Source organism: Oxyura jamaicensis, chromosome 28, assembly GCF_011077185.1.
Source record: "Oxyura jamaicensis isolate SHBP4307 breed ruddy duck chromosome 28, BPBGC_Ojam_1.0, whole genome shotgun sequence".
NCBI lineage: Eukaryota > Metazoa > Chordata > Aves > Anseriformes > Anatidae > Oxyura > Oxyura jamaicensis.
Genome location: NC_048920.1, coordinates 1,181,541 through 1,206,073, shown reverse-complemented (window position 1 = coordinate 1,206,073; position 24,533 = coordinate 1,181,541). Strand labels below are relative to the sequence as shown.

Here is a 24,533-nt window from a genome sequence, read left to right as displayed (position 1 = left end):
GCCCCGCTTCCCCCCTTCCCCCCCCCTCCTCCTCCTCCCGTCCCCGGGGGCCCCCGCACCGAGCGGCCTCCCCGGGGGCAGCCCCCGCCGTGGCACCGGCCGGGCCGCGGCCGTGTCACAATAAAAGTCCGTCCCCGCCTCAAGGTGCGCCGCGCCCGGCCACCGCCACCGCTCCCCGCCCGTGGGGTCACCGCCCTCGGGGCCGCGCCGAGCCCCGGGGACCCTCCGCCGCCAGCCCCCCCCCGGGTCGCCCCCGGGACCCGCCTGGAAGCCGCCGGGCTGCCCCCGGTTGCGGGGCTCGAGCTGCCCGCTGGTCCCGGCCGCAGCCCCCCCCTGCCCCCAGCAGCAGGAGGCTCGGTCCCCCTGCACGGCGTCCCCGCTGCCTCCGAAGCCGTGAGTTGGGATGCGCCCGACTCGCCGGCCCCGCAGCATCTGCTGGCGATTTGTATTTCAGCCCGTCGGTGCGCCTCGGGTTTTACTTTCGCTTGTCTCCTCGGGCTGCCCCTCGCTCTCTCCCAGGCTCGTGCAGGAGGCTCCTTTCCCCCCAGCACCGAGGCTCCCGAGCCGCCGGGTGCGATGCCGCCGGCCACCGAGGACCGGTTGGCAGGCATGGCCCGAATTCTCATCCCCGGCTTCCTTCGCAGGTGTCTGGCTTTCACGTTTCTCTCTCTCATCTGGCTGCGAAGGCAGCTGGAAGCAGAGGCAGCCGAGCTGCTCGCAGAGAGCGTTACACAGGAAGTGAAAAACGGAGAGGGGCCGTTGGGAATAAGAGACATGCTGGCAGGCTGGAAGCGGCCGCGCATCGGCAGGAGGAGGCAGGGATCCCGCTGCTCTCCCGGACCCATTGACCGGGTCTCGGGCGAAAAGAGGCCTGGGCAGGACGCGGCAGGAACCCGAGGGGCGCTCAGCTAGCAGAGGTAGAGGACCAGAGGCTGGAGGCAGGAGGAGAAAGTAAGAAACTGAACGCTGTTGGTTGCCTCGTCCGCCTAAATCATGCGGTGGCCTCCTGGGCGCCGTGTGGCCGAGGGCCTGGCTCTTGGGCTGGTCCCACAAAAGCCCGGCAGGTACCTGCGGGGGGGCAGCGGAGGTGCCATCGCAGTGACATCTGCTGGTGCCGGGGCCGCGCGGAGCCGGTGGCACCTCCAAACCCGCCGGAGGTGGTGGGAGAGGCAGCGGGGACGGTCCCCCGGTGACACGTAGGGAACGCCGTATCCTGTCCGCCGCGCTCCGCTGCTCCTCGCCGCTTGCCCAGCCCTCGGGCCCTGGACGAGAAAGGGGTGTGATACCCTGACATCAGCGAGGCTCTGCGGTTAAGTGTCTCAGGCAGGATCACAAAATTCGCTAGTTTTAGGGCCGAGGGAGCTGCTTGGTTTATTTTTTCTTCCCTCCCCCCCTTGCTACGTGGTCTCAAAAATCGGGAGGGCTGCGCGGCTTGGGCTGTAAAAGCTGACACCTGTACGCGCCGGGCTGACGTGCCTCTAACTTTTGTTGGGAAAAAGACCAAAAATTAGCAGTTGGCGTGCTCTGGTTGAATTCTGTGCTGGCGTGACCGAGTTCTGCGTTCCAAGGGCAAACCGCTCCGCTGGTTTACAGGGGGGAAGGAGGCGTTGGGGATCTGCGGTCGCTCGGTAAGTCGTGGTGGAGCTGGACACAGCCGAAATAATTTCTCTTTCCTCAGAGGTGGGAGCAGCGAGGAGTCGCTGACGCCGTCCCCAGCAGCGTTACGTGGTCGGGAGGTGACGGCAGCGGGCGATGATGCAACGGAGTTGGCGTGTGATGCAGTGTCAGTATGCTAATGCTGTAACTTAATATAGCTGCGTTATGACTTCGGGGGTAATTACAGGCTGGCAGTCGTACGTGGAGCTGCTCAGAAGTGGTGGTTTGAATTCAGACGGGGCTCACGCGTTTGTGGGGGAGATTTGAGGCTTATGAAGGGCAAGGTGGAGGATTTGGGTCGCTCTCAGCTAGATGGCCACGAACGTACCCATGAGCAACGTTTGTCCCCTTCAGGGACCCCTCTGCGTGGTCTCAGGTTTGGAATTATCCCCTCGCGGTCAAAGGAGCTACAGCGGAGGGAGGAACTCCGGGCTTACTGTCTTACGGGCTTAGGCTGCTATTTCTGGGTGTGCTCCTCATTAGCCCTGCCCGCCTGCGTGGGCTTGGTTCAGTCCCGCAGCCCCTGTGCCCTGCCGCTTGTCGGGAGGGAAAGGAGGAGGAAGGATGCCGGGGGTAAAACCGAAGGGCGTCGACTTCCGATAGCTTCGTGGATTGGGGCTGGAAGGGGTTTAAACACGAAGCCGAAAGCTCCTTCGGGTGCGAGGGGGGCCGCGTCTGAGCTCATCTCGCGCTTTCAGTTGTGCCTCCTGAAATGGTGGCCGTGTCGTAGAGTCCCTGGCCGGCCGCCAGGCAGCCAGAGGTCCCGGCATCTGGCGCAGGCACTTGGGGAGGGCAGAGCCGGCGAGGTGCCGCGGCGCTCGGCGGAGCGCGGGTCCCTCGCCGGGCAGGGAGAGCTCCCTCTGAGCGGAAAACGCGGCTTCGCTGCCTAAATTTAGATTGTTTTCATGGAGTGTTCTGAACCACAAACTCGTCGACGCGCTGCGTAGATGCTCGGCTCTGATAGCAGGCACGAGGTGTTCTTACACATCTAAAAGCTCAAATCTTTGCGCATCGGAGCCTGCTCTTTGATACTATGCACACGCGAGCTCTTCCCCGGGCTGAAGTCACCTTTAATAGTTCCGTTTCTTACTGCCGTGCTCTGGGGGGGGGGTACCCATGTGCCGGATTTGCTCCTGTTTCACCAAGTGCCCTGTTTTCAGAGGGCTGGGTCTCCGTGCAGCGCTGCCGTGCGGTGACCTACCTGGCCCGGGGAGGTGCTTCCCAAATAATTCACGACCAAAAAGTTGGAAACAAAGCGTACGGTGCCTGTGTTCCCCGGTGAACCAAAATACACGCGCTGAGCTCCCGTTACAGCATGGAGGCAGAGCGGTGCTGCTGAGGAGCCCCCTTCCAGGCACCAGTTGGTGCCAAGTTCATCCTTTTTCAATAACAACCTCGGTAACGTAGAACTGTTGATATTTCTCTCCCCCCTCCGAATGTTCCTGGGGACTGTGGCATCCGAAAATACGGCGGGCTTAACCTTTAGGCTTGGGGAAGCCGCGTCTGCTTCTGTGCGGTGCTGCTCGTGGTGGAGGTGTCGCAGCACGGGCTGTAGGGCAGCACGCGGGGTGCAGCGTGGTTTGGTACGATGCACGCGCGTCGTGCTGGGGGGAAAAAGGGTGAAGAACGCGCTCTTACGGACTAGAAAGCACCGGGACAGCCTCACACGGGTGTGCTTTGGAAGTGTCTCCTTGTTTCCTCGGGCCGCCCCTGCCCTCCCTGTGCTGCTTGGGTTAGATTCATGCCCTTAAAACTGACACGAAGTTTGGCGCTTCACAGAGAGATCCTCTGCTTATTTAGGCATCTGTATTACAAAGGGTTGGTTCAAAGACTCCCTTGGCGTCCCTTTCGGGTTGTCATTGTTGGTTTTTTAAAGCTTTTCCACCCTTCTTCCCCCTTCCACTTGTCCCTGCGTTTCTGTGGCATCCCTTTCCGTGGGGAACTGGGCATTTGCCGAGCACGCTGCCCCTCATGCAGTTAGCAATTCCTGCTCTATTTCGCATGCCTGGAATTTAAGGGGTTATTAACTTCTCCGTGGTGCCTTCTCCCCGCTTAGCAGCCCTCAGCCACAATGCCCTGAGTCCGGCAGCAGCTGGCTGCTGCATCGGGCCCGCGTTCAGGTGGGGAACCCGGGAGCGAAATGCCCGCAGCGAGCCCTGCCGGAGAGCGACGGAGCAGAGGTTCAGGTTTATGGATACGCCTTTTCCTACGCTGCCTTCTTGTTCAGCACTTTTCCTCTTCCTTCCCCCACCCTCCTCCGGACCACGCCGGACGCTGGAGCTGCTGGCGCTGCTTCGCGGCCCGCCGGCGGCGTTTGGCTTTGTGGTGTGCCGGGGCTCGGGGGTCTGCGGCGGGGCACCGGGTACGCAGCGGCTGTTTGCCTGCAGATGCTTGTGTCTGTGCCCGCCCTGGTCCAGCATCACCTCGGGGACTGCGGCCGAGACGGGGCAGGAAGGAATTCTCCCGTCGAGCTTTCCTACGACTTAATTATAGGCTGCCTCCTCGCCGTGCTGGGCCTTTTGAGGCTGGTGTCCGCTACGCTCCCCGCGCGCGCTCCTCTCTCGGTTCCTAGAGCAGGCGTGGTTCGCGCTTCATGGCTGCAGCTCGCCCTTTGAGGGTTTTGGGGGGGAAATCCAAGTCTGATTTGGCCGTTTGGGTTGTACGGGACATAACTGAGGTTCAGTAAGAAAGCTTTGCACATCCTCAGCTTTCGATGTGTTGACTCCTAAGCAAAAATGTTGGAATGTGCCGTTGTTTCAGCATAATGAAATAAGCTAAAACATGGAAAACCTTCGCTCCTTGCAGCTGTAGCCGTGTTGTCTTTCCTCCTTGCCTTCGTTGTCAGGAGGGCAGCGCCTCAACGTAGCGTCTTGAGCACGGGGCGGCACCGGCTGGCCGTGGGTCGGGGTCCCGCGGGTGCGCTTTGGAGGTGTGGTGGGCAGATCGCAGGAGGTTCTCCTGGGAACTGTGTCTTGCAAAGTGCACTGCTCGGGACCAGCTGATGTGAAGTAACACGTTCTTACTGCTACCTGTGTTCTCCTGGCCTCTCTGGAGGAGACGTTTTGGATTGCCTTGGGAAAACCACTGAAACATCTCCGTGCCTTGGCTATCCCATCTGCGCAATGGGTATAAGCGTGTGTAGCGAAGGAAGTATGCAAAATGTGGCGAATAGCAACGGTTCCTCCCGGTCTTATTTTAATTTTCATCTTTGGCTTTTATCTCTGAAGCAGTTTAACCCTGTGCCATCTCCGTTTCCAAATGAGAGTTGCTGGTAGAACTGAAGATCAGAGCAGAAAAATGTCCGCGGGTTTGCCCCGGACTTTTTAAAGGCCAGTTGGTTGCATTAGGAAATGCAAACATTGGGAAGATCTAGGAGAGTAAAATTTAACAACCAGCCACACATGCTGAAGGCCAGACAAATAAGGGCTGGGATTATCACGTGTCTAACGAGGAGTTGGGTAAATCCCTCGACCGAGGGGAGCGATGAGTTTGCCCCGGTCTCTCATGCTCGTTCGTTTCAGGCTCCGTGTCTTCACAGGTGACGTGCTCGAGGCAGGTGAATTTCCGAGCTCCATGATGTTTCCCTCCGTAAATCCCATGTAAATGCTGGGCTGGAACAGGGGGCCTCAGCAGCCGGGTCAGGTCTGGGAACCTAAAGGGCCTCTCTGACCACGACTTTCAGCAGCTTGCTGAGGTCGGGTGTGGACATTTGGTGTTCTGAGGCGGCTCTGGCTTGGGAGCCTCTTCCTCCCAGCGCTGTCCTCGTGGAAGGAAGGATCTGGGAGGTGGGCAGCAGCCTCCAGCCAGCGGGTGGGTTCCCAGGTCATCGTGCTGGCCCTGCAAGGCGGCTTGTCGGGCGCTCCCCGCTCCCAGTTTGCAATGCAAAACCAGTCCCGTGCCGAGCTGGACCTGATGGGCATCATCCTCCACGTAGCGCTCCTCTGCAGCGTGCTCCCCGCCGCTCGCGGTAGGCAGAGCACATCGTGAAAATAGTTGATCTGAAAAAGCTCTGGGCATTCACACGAGCCGGTCTCGTTCCGGGAGCCCAGGGCTGCCCTTCTCCTTCTGCACAGCCGGTATTCCTTCGTACCGACCACAGCGCTGCGGCCCGTCCTTGCGGGGACGCTCGCGAGTTCGATGTCGCAGACGTCGCGGCTCCCAGCGAGGGCTCTGCTCCTGCCGTGTTTGGAAGAAGAGTCGCTCTCCAATTCCTCTAACAATTAGGGGGTGACTAACAATGCCGTCTCCCTGCTAATTTACGGGTGCCCTGCAGTGAACTCGGCCGTGGAATGAAAGGGATCAGCGTGCAAGTACGTCGTCTGCTGGGTTCGGTGCCGTGCACGTCACCTTCTGACTTGGGCTTGCTCCTGTATAAACACGAACCGAGGCAATCAACTGGGCGCAGCCTTGCCGGGCCCGATAGCTCGAGGACGAGGCCGGTGGCACCTCTCAGCGCCACGGGTGACCAGGGCTTGCAGCAACTTTTCCCCCTGTACTCGGCTCTGGTGAGGCCGCACCTCGAGTACTGCGTTCAGGTTTGGGCCCCTCGCTACAAGAAGGACATGGAGGTGCTTGAGCGAGTCCAGAGAAGGGCTACGAAGCTGGTGAGGGGCCTGGAGAACAAGGCTTAGGAGGAGCGGCTGAGGGAGCTGGGACTGTTCAGCCTGGAGAAGAGGAGGCTCAGGGGTGACCTTATTGCTCTCTACAGGTACCTGAAGGGAGGCTGTAGCGAGGTGGGGGTTGGTCTGTTCTCCCACGTGCCTGGTGACAGGACGAGGGGGAATGGGCTAAAGCTGCGCCAGGGGAGGTTTAGGTTGGATATTAGGAAGAACTTCTTTCCTGAACGGGTTGTTAGACATTGGAACGGGCTGCCCAGGGAAGTGGTTGAGTCCCCATCCCTGGAGGTCTTCCAAAGACGTTTAGATGTGGAGCTCAGGGATATGGTTTAGTGGAGGACTGTTAGTGTTAGGTCAGAGGTTGGACTGGGTGATCTTGGAGGTCTCTTCCAACCTAGACTATTCTGGGATTCTGTAACGTGCGTGGGGCCGGGGAAACGGGAGCGAACCTCCTCCGCTTCCAGCGCTGAAGCGGTGCTCAGGTACCCAGAGAGGTTTCCAAAACCTCGGCTGTGCAGGTGAGGCCGTGCAGTACTTCTGCTCTCTCACCTACTGGACGTAGGAGCAGCTTCCTCGCCGTGGGCTGCCAGCTGTGCCCGCTGCGTTCGTGCGCTGAAGCGGCCGTGTGATCGCGGGCTTCGAAATGCTTGCGAGCATTAGAGGAAGTAACCCGAAGGCATTCCTGTTTAATAGGATCTCAGAAAATCCCGTCCCCAGCAGAATTAGCTACTGCGACTGTGTGTGTGTGTTTCTGTTGTGGCCGTTCGTACAAACGCACGGAGCCACCTCAAACACAATCACAGGTCCAAAACTTTCTGCTTTTCGTTGTACAGTGGTAAAATTACTTCGGTGCCTGTTGCAGGCACGGTAGTGGTGTGACGCTCTGGAGGAGGATGCTGCTGTTTGGGCTTGCAGTTTGGTTTTCTGCTAGTTTGTTGTGTTTTTTTTTTAAGGCTTATTAGATGTAGTCTTTGAAAGCAATTGTTTCAGAAGGCAGCCTGTCGGAAGTAGTGGGAGAACTTTGGTGTTTTAGGTGCTTGATGTAAAGGTTCTTGAATCGTAGACTGTCCCGGTTGGAAGGAACCCACAAGGATCAAGTCCAACCCCTCCTGCTTTTATTCGCTGTCTCTGGGGGGCGTGCAGGGAAGCTTCACTCCATCAGGGGCTCGTGAAGAGCTGGACGTGGTCCGTGGGCAGAGTTCCCCATTTCTGGGCCGTGAATGCCTCAGTTAGCTGTGAATCACAGCCACGACGTGGTCACAGTTGGAGGGGACCTCCGGAGGTCACCTCGTCCCAGCCCCCTGCTCAAGCAGGGCCACCAGATGCGCCACGAACGCCTCTCTGTGGCTTCTCTTAATTCAAATTCACCTTTGTGGCTGGGGGAAAGGGAAGCTGACGTTCCTAGCAGCTTTTCCGTCCCGATTCCTGCAAACAGGCGACGCTGCAAGAAGGCTTCGGCTCGTGGTGCGGCTTCTCCTGAAAGGGAAGGTACCAACGAGCAGAGGACCTTCGGGATAAAACAGCACGTAATCCTCGCGTCACTCTGAGGCACTCAGCTCTGGAATGATCCGGGCTGGCTCTGCCTGCCCGTTGCTGCAGGCGCTGAAGTCGTGCTGCCGGGCACGAGGAGCGCTGGCAGTCGTGGTCGACGTTGGGCGCGTGTCCTGCGGGTCACGGAAGGCTGCTTGTGCGTCGGGGTATTACTGCTCGGGGGGTCACAGCCGCACGCCTGCCTGAGAGGGTCGGAGAGGAAGAGCACCCGGAGAAACCTGCCGACTTGTGTCAATCGGCCTGAAGGTATTTTGCAAAGACTCCCTGCGGGAAGGCGCGTGATTCATCAGTAACGTGGAGTACGAGGTGGAAGGCGGCGTGTCCGTGGGGGTGGTCTGGTGTGTGGCACGTGTGGAGCAGTTTGGGGCTGGCAGAGCTCTAAAATTCCCTCGAATTCTCCCAAACGATGGCGCTGGGGGGGTGCCCTTCCAGGCTTCTTGCCTGCAGTCTTCGTTCCATCAGTTTCTGTTGAAGGTATTTGGGATTATTCTGCCTTTTCTGCTTCCTTGAGCAAAGGTGGCCAGAGAGGGATGTATTAATTCCTCTTCGTTGGACCAAAGCTGATTTTTAAGGCTGGAGACAATGCCTTAAGACGCAGCCAGGAGCGGAACTGATAGAAGTGGTTTGGGGAGCAAAAGCCCGCGAGTCCTGGCAGCTGAAGGGATCGGTGACTTCTGCTCCCTGCGTTGCCATGAGGTGCCTGAGAATTACGGCGATGAAGCCTATAGAAGTAATTAAATAAGACTCATTTTAATACCGCGCACGCTATCGATCCCTTCGGACATTTAGACAGGCAAACTCGATAAGACCGTTGCCTTTGCGAAACGCTGCTCGTTGCAGCTGTGCCACCGCCGGTCGCTTTCTGCCCAAAACTCCCTCGCGTTTTTGTGCGAGTTGGGGGGCGTTTTGCAACAAGCAACTGAAGGAGCTGAGCGCCCAAATTTTGCCTTGCTCGTCTGCTGCGTCCGCTTGCTTTTGGGCTTGTTTTGGGTCGGGGGACCCTCGCAGGCTCGTTCCTAGTGGCTAGGCTTGCTCGAGGCAACCCCCCGTCGATCCCAGGGGTGGTAAGGACAACTTGGGTTTCCTTCTGCCCTCTGGCCGCAGGACCACGGGCTGGATGTCTGCCCCCCAGCCTTGCCTTTGGAGCAGGAACGGCCGCGCGCGGTGCTCGGCTCCCTTTTGATCTCAGGTGGGGGCTGCGCTTCGCATCCCGATCAAGTTGTGTGCGCCGAGGCTTCTGAATTAATTAATGATGGTGGCTGGGCTCGGCTTCCCCTGTAAATAGGTGTGGCCCTGGGCGGCTGCCAAGCTGCCATTTCGTTCCCTTCTTTGGCTTTCTGAGCGGTGTCGTTCTCTGCGCGCACCCTCGGCGAGGTTTTTTAAACATCGTCGGGGAAAACGAAGATTGCTGCTGCAAAACGATCAGCTCGTGGCTTACGAACGTACTCCTACAGCTGGGATGGGGAACGCGGCATTAGCGGAGGGCGGCGTCACGAGCTCCGAAAAATACAAAATAAGAAGTCCTCCTGCTGTGTTTGCTGCTGAAGCCAGGTAGGCGCAGGCGGGATTATGCAGGAGGAAGCCAACGCTCCCCGTGTTCGGTGCAGGAAGGGGACGAGCCGCTGCCGAGTCCCGCTCGATCCCAGGCGGCCCAGTTAAGGTCGCTGGCACTCGGTGAGCACGAGCTGCCTGCAGAGCCCAGCACAGCCTCGGGGGAGCACTGAGCATCGCCCAGCAGCAGAGAGCCCCCAGGTGGGGCATCCCGGGGCAAACGTGCTGAATGCAGGAGGCCCGGCTCGCTCGCTGGAAGTAGAGCAGATTTTTCCCCTGGAGCTAGAAGCAACAGTTTGCTACCTGCTCTTTTTTTTTTTTAATCAAATGTTACCACTCGTTTTAGCCTCTGACTCCTGATGGGTGATCCAGGGCTTTCCCTTCTCCTTCCTTGGAGTTGGGCTCTTGGGGAGCGGGGTGATAAATCCCCGCACGCATCCCTCTTCTCCGCTTAACGCTCTGCATTTCACAACGCTGCCTCTTTACATAGAAAAGAGGCGCCCCCCTTCTCTGTCCAAAGCACGAAACATACCAAAAATAGCAATTCCAGTTCTTGAAAAACGCACTAGTGCAGCTATCCAGGGAGCCCTGTGCCGGTAGGTGAGCAGATTGCCCTTTGATCGAAGGCAGCTCGCAGCGCGGAGGATCGCGGCGCTGCTGCGGGCGGGCGGACGCTGGGAGTCCCGCACGCATCCAGCCACTCTCGGTCCTGCACGAGGCTCGATGTAATCAGCCGGGAATACGGAGTAACCAAAACCAGTGTAAACCGTGCTCTGTATTAAAAAAATAAATCAAAAGGGGGCAAAGAACCCCCAACCCAAAGACGTTGAATCCGGTCTTAGCTCTTCCTGGAGCTCTCCCTCTGCTCAGCGGCGATGGCTGCAGTTCCTCTTCCCACAACGGGCGCTGCTCCGCTCGCCTCTGCTGCCTGCCTGTTTGACGTGCCGGGTGTTTTTTGCTGGGACTGCAAGTCAGCCTCTTGCAAAGACTTGGATTTGCCCACGTAGTCGTCGCGAAGATCCCCTCGGGTAGATGCGAAGCAGATGCAGGTCCCAGCTTGGGCCTGGCTCTTCCGAAGGCCCAGCGCGACCCCTTCATCGGTGGATGAAGCTTCACGGGGTAACTGTTAACGGTAAAGTTAAGGGCAAAAATATTTCCCGGCCGTTGCACGAGGTGTATGCTGTGCTCAGCGACTCTCCTAACTCCTTATCGTAGCTCTTCGTTCCTTGGAGTGAGGACTTGAAATTGCTGAGATGTCTGTGCAGGGCCGCTCAGAACCGGAGCAGATCACAACTGGTTTATCCAAGTTGTTGCTTGAAGGTTGACTTTATTTAGAAACGTCAGCTTTTCGTTGCTTATTTTATGACATTATTGTTCCTAATTTTATGAAGCTTAAGTGTCCCAGGAGCAGTCCCCTGTGGACTTTGGGGGAATAATTGCTTTTTCATAGATGTGCAGGGGAAGCTTCCCCCCCCCTCCCCCCGTTCGAAGACTTAAATCTCGCAGTATGAGCGAAAAGCGAGCCGCAAGCCTGCCTGCTGGAGCCCGTGGTGCTGCAGCCCCAGACAATCGGGGCTGTTCCTACTCGTGAGTAGCCAACCACGGCGTCATCTGCGTATTTTGAGCCTGCCCGATCTTCCGCATCGACCTGCGGGGAGACGCGCTCCGTTTTGTGCCGACCCGGGGCTCATTTCCTAAAGCTTCTCCGTGCGGCATCCGCAACGCTTCCGCTGGCGTTTTTCAAGTGGTGCCTTCAAACCCCAGGCCCCGCGTGCCGGCTGCGTGCTCGTCAGCCCCGTGCCGCCAAGCAGGGGAACGGTAATCGGGCACCCCGGGCTCCTCCTACAGCCCCCCCAGATTTGCGAGGTCTGGAGCAGCGCGCTGCCTGGAGGGAGAAATACTCCACTTGGGGCTGGTTTTCCTTTCTGACCTGCGTTATTTGGGGCATCTTTACCTTCGCATCTGGCAGCCCCCCCCCCCCCCCACACGGGGCTGAATTGTGGCTGATCTCGGGGAAAGCGCAGGTAGATCGCTCCAAGCGGGGCTTGTCTGGGGAGGGAGGAAGGAGCCTGGGAGTGCGATTACCGCCGAGATGTTCCAGGCTAGGAACGAGAGGAATCAAAAAACGCGTTTGTGCTTTGATCTGAAAACACCAAGTTTTGACTGCGAGAGATTCGATTGCACCCGCGGTTTTTTTTGCAGAAGGCTCAGCTCGGGTTTTCCGGGGAAATCTCGCTCCCTGCTTCCCCGCCTTCCTACACGCGTGTCCGTGCTTGCGGGGGGGTTCAGGGGGCAGAATGCAGCTGGACACCAGCAGATGAGCAGCGAGATCTGCGCCGCTGCCGTGAGCGGTCCCCCCAGGTCCCCCAGCCCCCGAAGGAAGGCCAGGGCTCCTCGAAGCCCCCCGTGCGCTTCCACGGGACGTGACACCCCTTGACTTGGCACCTACTAAGACAACAAACGCTGCAAAAGAAGCCTCCCCCGAAGGACGGACGTGCCGGGGTGCCTGAAGAGCAGCCGTTGCCTGTAAGTCGTTTTCCCATTTCTGTCTCTGCCGCTCCTGCCTCGAGCGATTCCCTGGCCGCTGCGGACCGGCTGCGCCCCAGGGTCACGGCGAGCGCAGGCATTGATCTGAAGGGGGTAATTAGCAACGCTATTGACGGCCGGGGAGGGGAGCCGCCCGCTTTATCCCTGGCGCAGGAATTCGGGAGGGAGCATGGGGAGACTTTTAATTTGGATCAGGTTTTATTTGCCATCCGACTGGTGCACGGTAAACCGGTAGCGGTGGTGTCAGCGAGCATCTGAAAGCTTTTCTGCCTCGCTGCGAGGTGGCACCTCGCGGCACCGGGGCTGAAACCGGAGGGTGCGCGCCCAGGGGGCTTCGGGAGCTTTCGCCGGGGTCTTTGGGCGTGGAGGAGAAGTTAGAAAGCAATTCCTGAATATTTGGTGAAACACGAACGTGCTCCAGGCATGGAGTGGATTGGCACGTTCGTAAAAAGGCAGAGAAGTGCTTTTCCACTCCACGATGATGGCTTTTGTGTTAACACAAGTGCCGTGACTATTATTTCCATCCAGCGGCTCTTCCTAGAATTCTGTTGAGACGCCTGCAGGCAGGAGGCTGCAATTTTGGAGCGTACAGAAGTGCTTTCAGCTGAAATTTAGGTGCTTAAAACCCCCGCTTGATGCTTCTGTACAGCTTCGAGCTCTCTTTTTAGACCAACTACTTGGAAGACTTCGCTCCCGTGCTCAAAAATGTTTATGGGAGTGAAGCCCGAACACATGAGACAGAAGCTAGCCCCTCGTGTGTCAATATTTAAATTGAAACGTGACTCCTGCTTCTGCTGGCCGGTTGGCTCAGCCTTCCAAAAAGTACAGAAGTTTTCTTATCTCGGTTGCTTGAGGAGGCATGTGCAGCGGCAGCGCCGCGCCGGGGTACCTGTGTCACAGTTTCCGTGCCTTAATCTTCTTACAGAATCTGGAGCCTGTCTTATTCTGAAAATAGGATGTTTTTCAAGCCTTCTTTTGCACGGTAAATCTCTCGAATTTTAGCGGATTGTGATTTTTCCAGATAGTGCTGCTGGAATGCAGCCGTGCTGCTAAAAATGCAGTGCCCGGTGCTCCGCTCTACAACGTCCATCGTCGTTTGGTGGAGGAAAAACCTTCACCAAGTGGCAGAGTCACTCGGGACAGATAGATCTGCTTTCTGCTGGACTACCTTCAGCCCAGTGCCTGGTGGATTTCCTGATTACTTCCCTTAGCTTTAAAAGTTGCTGTATCGGAGTGAGAACCGTGGCGCTCTTCCCACCTTCGTTAGCAGTGCCGGAGAGTTGGGATATTCTTCTGAATGTCAAATGCTGCTGGGCTGTGACCGTCCCGCCACGGCCAGAGCTGGAATAGGGACGTTTTTGGGGGTGAAACATGGGGTTTGCCCCCATTCGGAGGGTTTGGGGGGATGCGGGCAGGGGGTCAGCGGGGTAACACCGAGGCTGGCTGTAAAGCCAAGGCTCGGCCGCACGCTGCCTTGTCCTGCGGAGAGGTTTTCTGGTGGAAGCGCTGTCAAAACTTGGAGCTGCTGTTTAGGCAGAGTTTCACTTCCGAGCCTTAACCGTTTAATCGCCCGCTTCCTACGAGAAGCCCTAAATAGATGCCTTAAAAATAACTCCTTCAACACGCTTTTATAAACATTTTAACCGTGGTTTTCTCGGTGCCGTGCGAGCGCCCTTCCCGTGCCGGAGAGGCAGGAGGAGGCTGTGCCGCGGACCGAGCCCGGCGCTTGGCACCCGGGGCCGGCCGGGGAAACTTCCACGGCGTGGGTTGGCGCCGCCGGCGTTTCGTGGCGGTGAAGCGGTTAAAGTGCTCCTCTGGTGTCCTCGCAAGATGAAAACTATTTTAGTCCCATGACAGGAGCGCTCTGGGAGCTGAGCGCTCCGGTTCGTTAAAAATGGAGGCCGGCCGGAGGCTCGGGAAGGCGACTCGGCAGCTCAGACTTGCCATGTGCAGAGCACGTCGGAAGGAAAGATTCCTGCCTGCTCCGACCTCCCCCAAAATCCCGACAAACCCTGCCACCGGCCCGTTTGTGTAGCCCCATTCCTACTCCTCAGGGAGGACTTGGAGACGTGCAGGCTGCCCCTGCGGCGTGGGCTCCATCCCTCTGCCACCGCGACCTGCGCCGGTCCCGCCAGCACTATCCCCACCGTACAAATAATGCCTTTTTCCCCCCCCGGGTTTCCTTCCCTCCCCCCTTTTTCCCCGCAGCGCCACAACTCGTGGCCTCCTGCCCGCTGCAGTCGTGCTGTGGCTGCCGGTTCACGCGGCAGCTCCTGCCACGAGCTGGCCTCGGTGCGTGGCGTTTCGGAGGCTTCGGCGACGGAGGAGCGTTGGGTTTGCATCCTGGCCGAGCACGCGAGGAGCAGCATGGAAGTACCGCAGGGCCCATCGCTTGGCAGACCCCTGTGAAGGCCCTGAAGTAGCTCTAGCGATGGTTTTCAGTGGGCTACTAATTAGAAAAGCGTTGGACTAATAGGATGAGCTATAATTAGCAAGACCTGCCCTCTAGATGGCTAATCGGGGCCCGGCACGCAGTTGCGTGTCCGTTCATTAACTTTCCATATCCGCAGTTCCGTAGCGATGTGCTGAACCCATCGGAACCTTTTGGGGTGCTGGAAGTAGTAAAGCAGACGAGTCGTACGGGGCAGGATCTCCCAGCTTCTGGGACAAGATGACCTCCGAGCTCACTGCAGCTCCTCTGGCGGAGGCGACCGACCGCAGGCGGAGCGTGCCGGGGACAGCGACCCTTCGGCATCCCCTCCCCGTCCGGCGGGGAGGAGGAAGAGAGGTCGGTGAGCTGTTGTCCTGCCCGCTGGACAAAAGAAAATAGCTCTGCAGCTTTCTGAGGAGGGAAATGACTCAGAGTTCTTGGTGGCTTAGCAGAAATAAGAGGCCGAGCTTCCAAGGAGTCATCTTGGCAGCCGGCGCGCGTCAGTGGCACTGCTCCACCTCCAGCCGCACCGGCTTCGTGTCGGCGCGCGTGGTGCGGGGCTCGCTGCCGGCGTCGTGGCTCTCGTCGTGGTGTCTGCTCCGCGCTGGGCGAGAAGCGGAGCAGGCAGTGCCGACGGAGCTCCTGCTGCGGGTACAGGGAGCTGCTGGCCCTGTCGTATGGCGAAGTGAGTCGGTTTTGCTGTGCCGGTGTGCGCAGGCTCCGGTTCTTCCCTCCGTTTCCTGGCGAGGGAAGAAGAAGGTGTGAACGTCGTGTGCTGTATTTGCAGGGTGATAAAAGGGGTTTTGTAGGGCATGAGCAAGTGAGGGCCAGCAGGGCTTGTTCTGGGATAAAAAAAAGCAGATAATGTGAGCGTCATCTATGAGGATGCTTTTTGTATGCTCTCCTGTAGGAGCAAAACTTGGCTAAGAAGTCGTTTCCCCTCTACTTCTCCGCTTTATGTTGAGCTTGGCAGCTTCTGCAGGGACCTGGGATGTGTCCTCAGGGGACAGCTGCCTTGGTCCACGTTATGGGGGCCCCATAACCCCACCAAAACCTCCTTAGAAATAAATACAAAGGAATTCATGTCATATCACGTCATATCTTGGCTAGTCACTGCGTGATCTCACATAGCCCAAACCAAAAATCAGCTTTGCTGTTGCGTGCTAGATGGAAGAGGGGAGAGGAAAGCATCTGGAGGGCCATGAGGAGGACCTGGAGCTGGGAGCTCGAGTACAGAGGCTCCTCAAGGAATTCGCTCAAGCTACAAGGCTCTTCTGCCATCAGCAGCTTCGTGGCATTGAGCCACGGTAGCCTAAACCGCTGGACAAACGCTGCCTTGTTCGCCGCATCTCACTGCGTCGCAGCTATTAAAATGCTGGTCCAGGGGCCTGCTGGCCTGTTGGGCAAATTAAAAGCTGAAGGCAGCCGAAAACCTTTATGAAATGAGACTTTATTTTTGTCAACGTTTGCCTTTAAAGCAGCATGCCTTCTGAGGTCATGGCACAGTCGGTTTGGGGAAGGGTAAATAAGTTTCCTTCAGGAGATGCGTCTCCAAGTGGTGCTCTCCTGCCTGCGCGCGTGGCCCTGTGCTGGCCCGGGGCTGCCTGGGGGCTCACCCCATGGGACTGATGTTGGAGCAGTGTTTGGGGACAGGGATGTCGTCCCCAAGCCGGGGGAAACAGTTAGAACTGGTTGGTTCCAGGGGTGTGTGGGGCAAATCAGAGGTACCAAGGAGCGGTTGGCTTCCTCCGGGAAGGAGCAAAAAGTAAAGAAATACAGAGCAAGAGAAGTAGTCGTGGAAATATTTCTGTGTGCGCTTTCTGTTTTTAATCCCAAAGCCTTGGAACGCCAGCCTGCCTTGCAATTCCTTTCCAGTGCGAGTAACAAGGTGTAAAAGATGCGGCCTCTTCACCTTCCACGTGGGCAGCGGGGTTTAAGGACCGCTGTCTGTTGAGCGGGTGTGCTTCGGGCGAAGGCGATGGGCATGTCACCGGGGAGACTAAAGGAGTGCTAAACTACTTGTCTTTTCCCTCAGGACCCTCTGCGCAGTCACTTTCAGCCGCTCGGCCTGGACAGGACCCCAGGTGGAACCCATGAACTTCGCTGACGGGTAGGAGTTGTGGGCGGGTGGTGGAATCGTGCTGCCGGGCGGTTTTGCACCTCTGTTCCTGCCTTGTCCGGGACGGCAGAGCTCAGATGCTAAACTCGGGCCTGGATTTGGTCCCTCTGGCAACCAAACGTTGCCTTTCACTTAGCGTTTAATCAACGCTCCCACGTACGTAAATCTCCGCAGCTTGCTAATGGGCAAACAAAGAAGTTTCGCTTCCTTTTCGCCGGGCATTCACAACAGCTGCACGGTATTTTCAGTCTTGAACAAGAGGAGAAGCAAAAGCAAGCGCACCGAAATTCCTCCCTTGAGACTCCTGTAGATTTTGATCGTTTGTGCAACCCCCGGAAGAAAAATGGTGAATGGAAACGAAACTTCCACAGCTAGCTTGTAGCTCTGGCAGTGATCTAACGATGTACTTGAAGTAACGCAGTAGAAAGCTCTCCGGAGCAGCTGTCGTGTGATGGTGCTCACCCATCTCACCGTACTCTCAGAGGCAGCATTTGAGAAATAGTAATTGATGGGATTTGTCCAGGGGTTGTCTTTGTTTTGCTTTTCCCCTCTAAAAGACATATTGCCAAGGCTCTAGGACCAGCGGTAAGCATTGCTGGTCCTTGCTCCTGACTTTTTTTCTAGTGTAGGTGTTGGTGTTTCTGCTCGTAGATTTACTCATTACTTCATTTACTATTTGTAAATAGCTTCAGAAATGAGCCAGAGCCCAAACCTGTGCATAGTAGGGCCACCATTCATGAGAGCCACATGAAATCATAAAAACATCCTCCTTAATGACATCAGTCAGTGGTGAAGGAGTGGGAGTAGCAGTGAGAGTAGCTGTATTACTCTCACACTTCAACGTATTCACCACAGTTGTGGAAATTTCTTAATCTGCTCTCTTGATCAGTGACTTAAAGCACCTGAAATGCAGCTCTGTGAAGTTGTAGAGATGTACGCGTAAATACTACCTTATTTTGCCAGTTCAGCTTGTTACCCACATACTGCTGCTCTGAACCCTCATCGAAACTCATGTTAACTGCTGTTCTGCGCCGAGGAATCTCGGTGATTTCTCTTTTTGTTGGTGTTTTGTTTTTTTTTGGTAGTACAAAGCCCAGACGTAGTCATTAGCAGACTTCCTGCCCAGTAGTTTCTAGACAAAAATAGATCCATAAAACTTGGGGGAGAATTCAGGTCAAACAAATCCCTCGTGTAGTGGCTGCAAGTAGTACCCTCTAAATAAGCGCCTTTACACCCAAAGCCGTGGCCCTTAGAATTAATGTAATTTCCAGGTTCTTTTCAGAAGAATTAAGCTAGTGGTTGGAAAAGAAGAAAATTCTTTAAGTTGTTCAGATCTTTCTTTTGGTGCCCAGTCCTTTGTATTCATTTATACTAATTCCCTCTATGGTTGGGCTGCGGCTGTGTGAAATAATTAATATTGGGTTGAATGAATCCGGAGTGAGGCCCTGCTTGGGCAGGGTGATGCTGCAGCCCGTTGGGATGGTCTGAGTGCACAGAGCCTCCCTTCCTTTGAGGTTTTAAAACACAGAGAAGCGAGGAATCGCCCGTGTTACAATATGCACAGCACACGGTGCTGGAAAAGCTGATTGTTGTTGTGACGAGGTATTTAACGATGCTAATTTTGCCGTTCTTGCATAAAATAAATGAACCAACCTCGATCTCTTCTTTTAATAAGGAGCATACGTGAAATGGGGGGGGGAGAGGGCTTGACTGCAATCCACAGTGCTGTTACTTCATATTTAAATGAAATTTGAAATCAAATTGTAGTTCTCTAAGCAGTAGGCTTTATTTTTGAGTCAAAATAAACCGGGGGTAAACAGTTTTTAATTATTAGCTAATATCTGCGAGGGGCTGACGAGACTGGAGAATCCACACGGCAAAGGGAGGCAGCATCCTTCCTGCCAAGCTGCGCCAGGCCACGTGCTGCTGCCTTTAAACAAAATGATTTTGATGCCGTCCTCCAGCCGAATTCCCCGGGGGGTGGCAATGAACCCCCTCGCTGCTGGAAGCTGCAGCTCTGAATCGCGATGGCAGAGGGGCGGCACCGTGCCGCCGGGGCGGCCGTGTCCCCGCGGCGGGGCCGTGAAGCGGGGCTTGGAGGGCCGGGTGCCCTCAGGAGAGAACAGCACCGCCGCTAAGAGAGGTTTAGGAGCAACGCCTGTTTGCTTTATGCAGGGGTTTTTTTCTTCCGAAAAATTAAGTATTTTTTTCCCAAAGATCACTCTGACAGTGCTTCTCTGAGGTTCTTAGCAGAATTCTAGCAAATTAGATTGACTTTTACAGGCCGCAGCTATTCGATGTTTAATATAATCTGTATGGCGCATTGAGCTTTCTGTTAGGAATTGTGACCACTTCTCCGATGCACAGAGCTTAGATAATGACTAGAGTGCAGGTTTCCTTAACAGACGGGGCCAAACCTTGCCTTCATAGCGATTTTCTTTTTAAGGCGAGTTGACACAAAAGCGATGGAAGGCAGCCTGGTGACTCCTTGTGCAGCGGGACTTCAGCTTCCAAAGTCTCCTTTCTGGCCAAAACCAGAGCTTAACATTTGCGGTGCTCGGAGCTTCAGCGTGCTCCTACAGATGTTTGTCTGTTAATTTCGGTAAATATTTAGTCAAACGAGGGCTGAGCTGCTTCCTACTGCGCTGCGGGCACGGCGCTGTGCCGGGGCTGCCTGGCGCCGCTGCTCCTTCGGGTGACAACAAAGCCGCTCCTGCAGGCCCAGGGTGTCGGAGGGACCCGTGGGACCCCCACGCCCCGTGTCCCAGCTGTTCTCCCTCCATAATCCATCATGCCGGTTCCCCCCGAGATGCTTCTCTGCTAGAGCCTGTGGGCAAGCCGCTGCCGTGCCGCCGGCCCCTCGCCGGCCACAACTGCTCCCCGCCACGCCGCGCGATGCCTCGCACCCCGGCACGGAGGAAACTTTTGTGGGCTCCTTCTCCTTTTAACCGCAAGTACTTAGCAGCCCTCAGCAAGGTCACTTATCTTCCCCTGCGTGCTCGCAGCGAGGGGAAACGATAATCATGACAGAAAAAGGGAGGGGGGGGGGGCGGTCAGGGCTGCCGTGCGTGCCCGGGAGGTACCGCCGGCCCCGGCGTGAGCACACGCGGCTCAGCCGGCACGGGAAGGGTTAAGGGCTGCCATTTTGTTATGTAACACCCTTAATGGACATATCGGTGAATGGCACCAAAATGGCAGGGCTTAACCCTTGGTGGGCTGCCGTGCTCGGCCGGCCCCGGGGCTGGCAGCAGGCCCAGGCCGTGCTGGGGGCGCTGGGCGCCCGCCTGCCCCTCGCCCCGTTCTGAGGGGGCCTGGGCAGCGGCGGCCCCGCTTGTGGGGGACGTGGCGTGGGGAGCGTGGTGGGCACGGCCAGGGGATCCACCCGCATCGCCTCAGCTTCCTCAGGGAAGGGACAGGCCCTGAGGTGCCCAGGGGAGCTCAGGTGTGGGCCTTGTGCTGTTGTTATTATTTTTTGACACCCCCCCCCTGTTATCATCCTTCCCCTATTGCATTAATTTTTTATTTATTTTGTAAAGCCGGTTCTTAACTTGGGTTTCTGAAGTTTATTTCTCTAAAAATTCATACAACGAGGTCGTGAGGTCCCGTGTGTGCACATGCATGCACATTAATACACGTGCAGACATGGACACCTTCACGCAGTGGTACACACAACCATTTTTAACAGCTCTGTCCAAGAGATCTCACTTCTAGCTTCGTTATCAATGAGGATGGAGGGGAAAAAAAAAAACACGCTTATGACATAATTAAGCTCAGTTGAAACAACTTCTGACAGAAACTTTGCTGCATGCTGCTATGAGAAATTAATTGGTAGGCATGGTGGGGAGGGGGCGTGCGGGTGGTCCGGGGCGGCCGCGCTTGCCGGAGGCAGGTCTGGTGTGTGCTGGGGCTGTGCTGGGTCCGAGCGACTGCTCAGAGCCAGAAACTTTGTGATCAGCTGCATGTAGGGAATATCCAAAGCCATCCCTGACTTCTTTTCACTCAGGGGCATTGACTTGGATGCGTCTTAACCTCCCCGTTTCCTCTTCCGTAACCTTGCTTTTTTTTTTTTTTTTTTTTTTTCCCTTTCACTGTAAAAGTTTCCAGATCATGCTGGGAAAGCGGGTTGTTGATCTTTGTTTTTGGCTACCAAAAAGGGTGAATATCGCCTAGCCGGATGGGTTCGTGTGTGGCTGCTGTGGGATTCGAGCCCATCTGCAACGGGTCTGTGCTGAGCCCGTATCTGCTGCCGGCGCTCCCCAGCAGTGCTGATTCTAGCAAAGCCTCAGGATGTAATTTTAACTTCAGCCCTTTTTATTTCATGCTACCAAGTTGAGCTAAATAGTAGGGGAAAAAAAAAGTGATCAAAAGTGCTTTCCTGTGAAGGAATTACTCGAAGTTTGTATGAGGAAGTTATAAATCATGAATGGGAGTGGAGAGAGGAGGCGATACGGATAACTGAGTGTGATGCAGGGAGTAGTGGAAGTGTACATTACAAACAGCAAGCAAAGCGTGCTTTTTCTTTCCTTTCTTTTTTTTTAATTGTGGTTTTGTCTCCATGCACGGTGTCAGCATTCCCAGCGTGTGCTTGTGCTCCAAACCTGTTCCGGCTGCTCCCCGGTTGCCTGGAGGTGCCCTGATGGGGCAGAGCCGGGTGAGCCAGGCACGGCTTCTGCAGCTGTTTGGGTTTATTCCGGGCTGGATTGCACATCTGGAAAAATCGGCCCAGAGTAATTAATTTCCCAAGTCCCAAACTGGAACTTTCTGACTTTTTCCCCGTTCTGGAACTTTTCCGGCAGAGGCAAAAGCGAGCGAGCAGGTGACGGTGCAGGAGCTCCCTGCCTCTGGCACCGTGCACGATGCTCCCCAGGCTGGCAGACCCAGGCTGTGAACTCCAAGGAGCTTTGGGTTTTTCCTGTTGGCAGAGTGCTCAAAGGGCAGCGGAACAGCACGGAGCACCTTACTTCTTGATGAGACTTTGGGCTGACCAGGTATAATGGTGTGGCCTGCAGTCCGAGGAGTTTGCAGTGTTTTGTGTTGCGCACTAAACTGCTTTTGGAATTGATCGTAGTGGTTAATCTGTTACAGCGATGGCACTTAAAGCTGAGTATTTGCTGCTTAGGTCCCAGGCGCTCCGCCCCAAGCTATGCTGTTCCTTGTAATAAAAAGCAGAACCATCCATAAAAACTTAAAATTTACTGCATAGCCCTTACTTACTCTTCCTTCTTTAAAATAAAGGTACAGTCGAGCTGAACCGAAGCTGTTTGCTCTTCATGTTGGTCCTGTTGCTGTTAGTGGTGGAGGAGCAAGAATGGGGATTCAGAGAATAGCTTCAGAACTGCTGTGTTATCCTTGAAAGAGCCTGGGTATTTTGGAAACATCCAGCTGATTTATTCCCATCTGGTGGAATCAATTGGTGTAGATGTGATCTCAATAAATTCAGTGGACTTGCTGGAACATGGCAGAGAATACAGGCTTTGAGCGTACAGATCCATTCCCCCCCTTTTTTTTTTTCCCCTTGCTTAAAGTTGTGAAATCTGAACACAAGCTCTGTTGTGCTTCGGGACTTGCCCTTTTTGTCTGTGGGAGTTAGGAGGGGCTCTGCATCTTCCCCCACCCCAGCAGATAGCTTCCTTCTGGGAGTGGAGAGAGGAATCTGTAGGAGCCAAGGTACTGGGGGCACTGGTGGTAAAGGCTCGTCTGATGGCTGGCGTGCCATCGTGCCTGCTGGGGATGATGCCAGATCTGCCATCAGGAGGGAACTTTCTCCCCGCCTCAGCTGGGGTTTCTCTCACCCCCTTGTGTTGTACAAGGAGCAGCTCGCATCCCTTCGGGATGTCCCTGCTGGTGCCAGTGCCCTCTTCCTCCTCCTCTTCTCCCAGGGCAGGCTTCTGGTTTCAGTCTTCTCCTACAGGTCTTGAGTTTGGGCTGGTTTGGGAAGCGCTTTGTGCTTGGCCGCTGTGTGAAATCCATCCTGCAGACCTCCTGAACTGTGCTCCTACTTCGTGATGCCCTCGGAGGTGCAGGAGATGAGGCCCAGTAACCAGGTGCTTCCCATAAAAGCCTCTGACACAACCAGTTTCCCTCTTTCCCTGGAAAAGGAGGGAGAATAACCTTTTTAGGAAATCCTCCTTGTTATTTTTGTCCTTTTTCTCCTCTTCTCTCAATGCTACATTTATTTTCCTTTAGGACTCTGCATATGCACCCATATCAGCAAACTTTTTTAGTACCATTTCCCGAAAGGGTTAAAGCAACTATTTGTGGGCTCATCTACAACAAATACGACTTAATCAGTATTGCAGTGGTAGGGGAACCATGGAACAAGATCCCTCTGTGACAATGTGCATAAACCTTGAGCCTGCACCTGCATCCTTCAGGTTTAGCTGTAAAATCCGGGTGTAATCTAGTCCCAAGGTCTCTCTGGTAACGTGGGTCTGCACGACGTGCTGTTTCCCTTGTGCTACAAATACTCTTCTCCCTAGCAATTGCCGTTCCAGTTGCTGCCTTCCAGCCCACGTCGTTGTGACAAAACGCTGTGCTGTTAAAAACTTGGGCTGAGTTTGTTAAAAACAAAAACTTGGGCTGAGTTTGGTTTGCAGGAAAGTCACCGTAGCAGCAGCAGCAGCAGCAGCACCGTTCCTCCAAGGAGAACTGACCCCGGGAGCTTCCTGACAGCGAGTACTGAACACACGAGGAGGGTGAAGCCATTCCCAGCTAAAAGTTTGGGTTAAGTATCTGGTAAGGGAGCGATGACGTTCCAAGAACAAGTGGCTGCTTCTCCTTTGGGAAGGAATTGCAGGGTGCCAGGTAGTGCTGTAAAAATAAAGGGATTTAATGAACTGCCCGCAGGTGATGCAGAATTTCCAGTGGCTGGTCTTGCGTTGGCTCTCCTAGAGCTGGAGATGGGAGAGCCCTGAGCCAGTGGAAGCTGCAGGGCTTGGCCATCAGAAAGGCTGTTTGCCACCGGGCTGTGTCATGTCCTGGAGAATCGGTAGCAGAAAGGGTTTGTTGAAAGGGTGCATCCTGCGTTTTCATCAAGGCTGACCTGCGCAAGGAGCTGCGTGCAGAGGATTTGCACCTGGAGATGCTGAGTGGGGTGCCCAGGGTCTGCCTCTCCATCACAATTGTCCGTTACCGGTGTTTCTGCTGCTGGTATGATATTGGCTGTGTAATATTTCTTACATAAACTCACTGCAAACGCGAGATTTAGATTGTTTCCATTGCCTAGGAAGTTAATGCAGGTAAGAGAGATTTGAGCTGTGAGTGTGCAGAGTTCTGCCTGGCAGCTCTGCCTGTAATTGTTGCGAAACATCCAGCTCTAGCTCAAAATACTGCTTCTCCCCATCCCAGTCAAAAATGGGAATAACGAAGTAGCAGCAATTACAACGTCTAATAAATGCCTCTAAAATTTGGGGCCCGAGTCCCTGGAACACGGAGGCACAGAGCGCTGTAGCCATCGGCTCGGCGCAGGCTTTTGGGGTGGTGCCGCTCACCCGTGCGAGACCGCAGAATATGAAGGTGCTGAAAACGATCCCAGGTCGGGCATCTATTTTTTTTTATTATTATTTTTAGAGGTTTCCTACTGGCTGAGCAGTCCTGCTCCTAAAAATTCTCTGCGATCGGTGGCAAATCGCGATGTACGTGAGCTGTCTGCCAGCAGGCTGGGCAGCCCTTGGCTTCAGCTCTGGGCTCAGGATCGTTCGCAGCGAGTGAATCGGAGTAATTTCTGTGATTCCTGGTCGGGTTGTTGGATAGCTCATTCAGAGCGAGGAGCAATCACCTCGCTGCCTTATTGGCAGCAGAGACCCTTAAAGCAAGGGGCTGGCTGCTCTCAGAGCTGTGCTCTCGAGGCGCTGAGCCCGAGCGGGGTTTGGGACCCCTGGGTGCTGCCGGCTGCCTCTCGTGTGCTGCCTTCACCTCTCGCAGACACCAAAATCACCCCGGCCTCAGCAGAGCTCACCTTCCTTTCCCTGCTGTGAGTTCAGGCATGGTCAGGCTGGCACGGCACGTCAGCTGAGCGGAGCCGCTCCGTGCGGTGACTGATTGGCATTTTTTCTTTTTTTTT

General features: G+C 55.6%; 1 protein-coding gene across 7 annotated transcripts in view; it reads left to right on the top strand.

The window, feature by feature from the left end:
* The window catches only part of GATAD2A (GATA zinc finger domain containing 2A), a 50,128-nt gene that overhangs the window by 652 nt on the left and 24,943 nt on the right, over window positions 1–24,533 (top strand). For all 7 annotated transcript variants that reach the window (XM_035348162.1, XM_035348169.1, XM_035348168.1 and 4 more), the window contains exon 2: window positions 16,388–16,462. The gene's annotated coding sequence lies outside the window, so the exon portion shown is untranslated. The remainder of the gene's footprint in view (window positions 1–16,387; window positions 16,463–24,533) is intronic.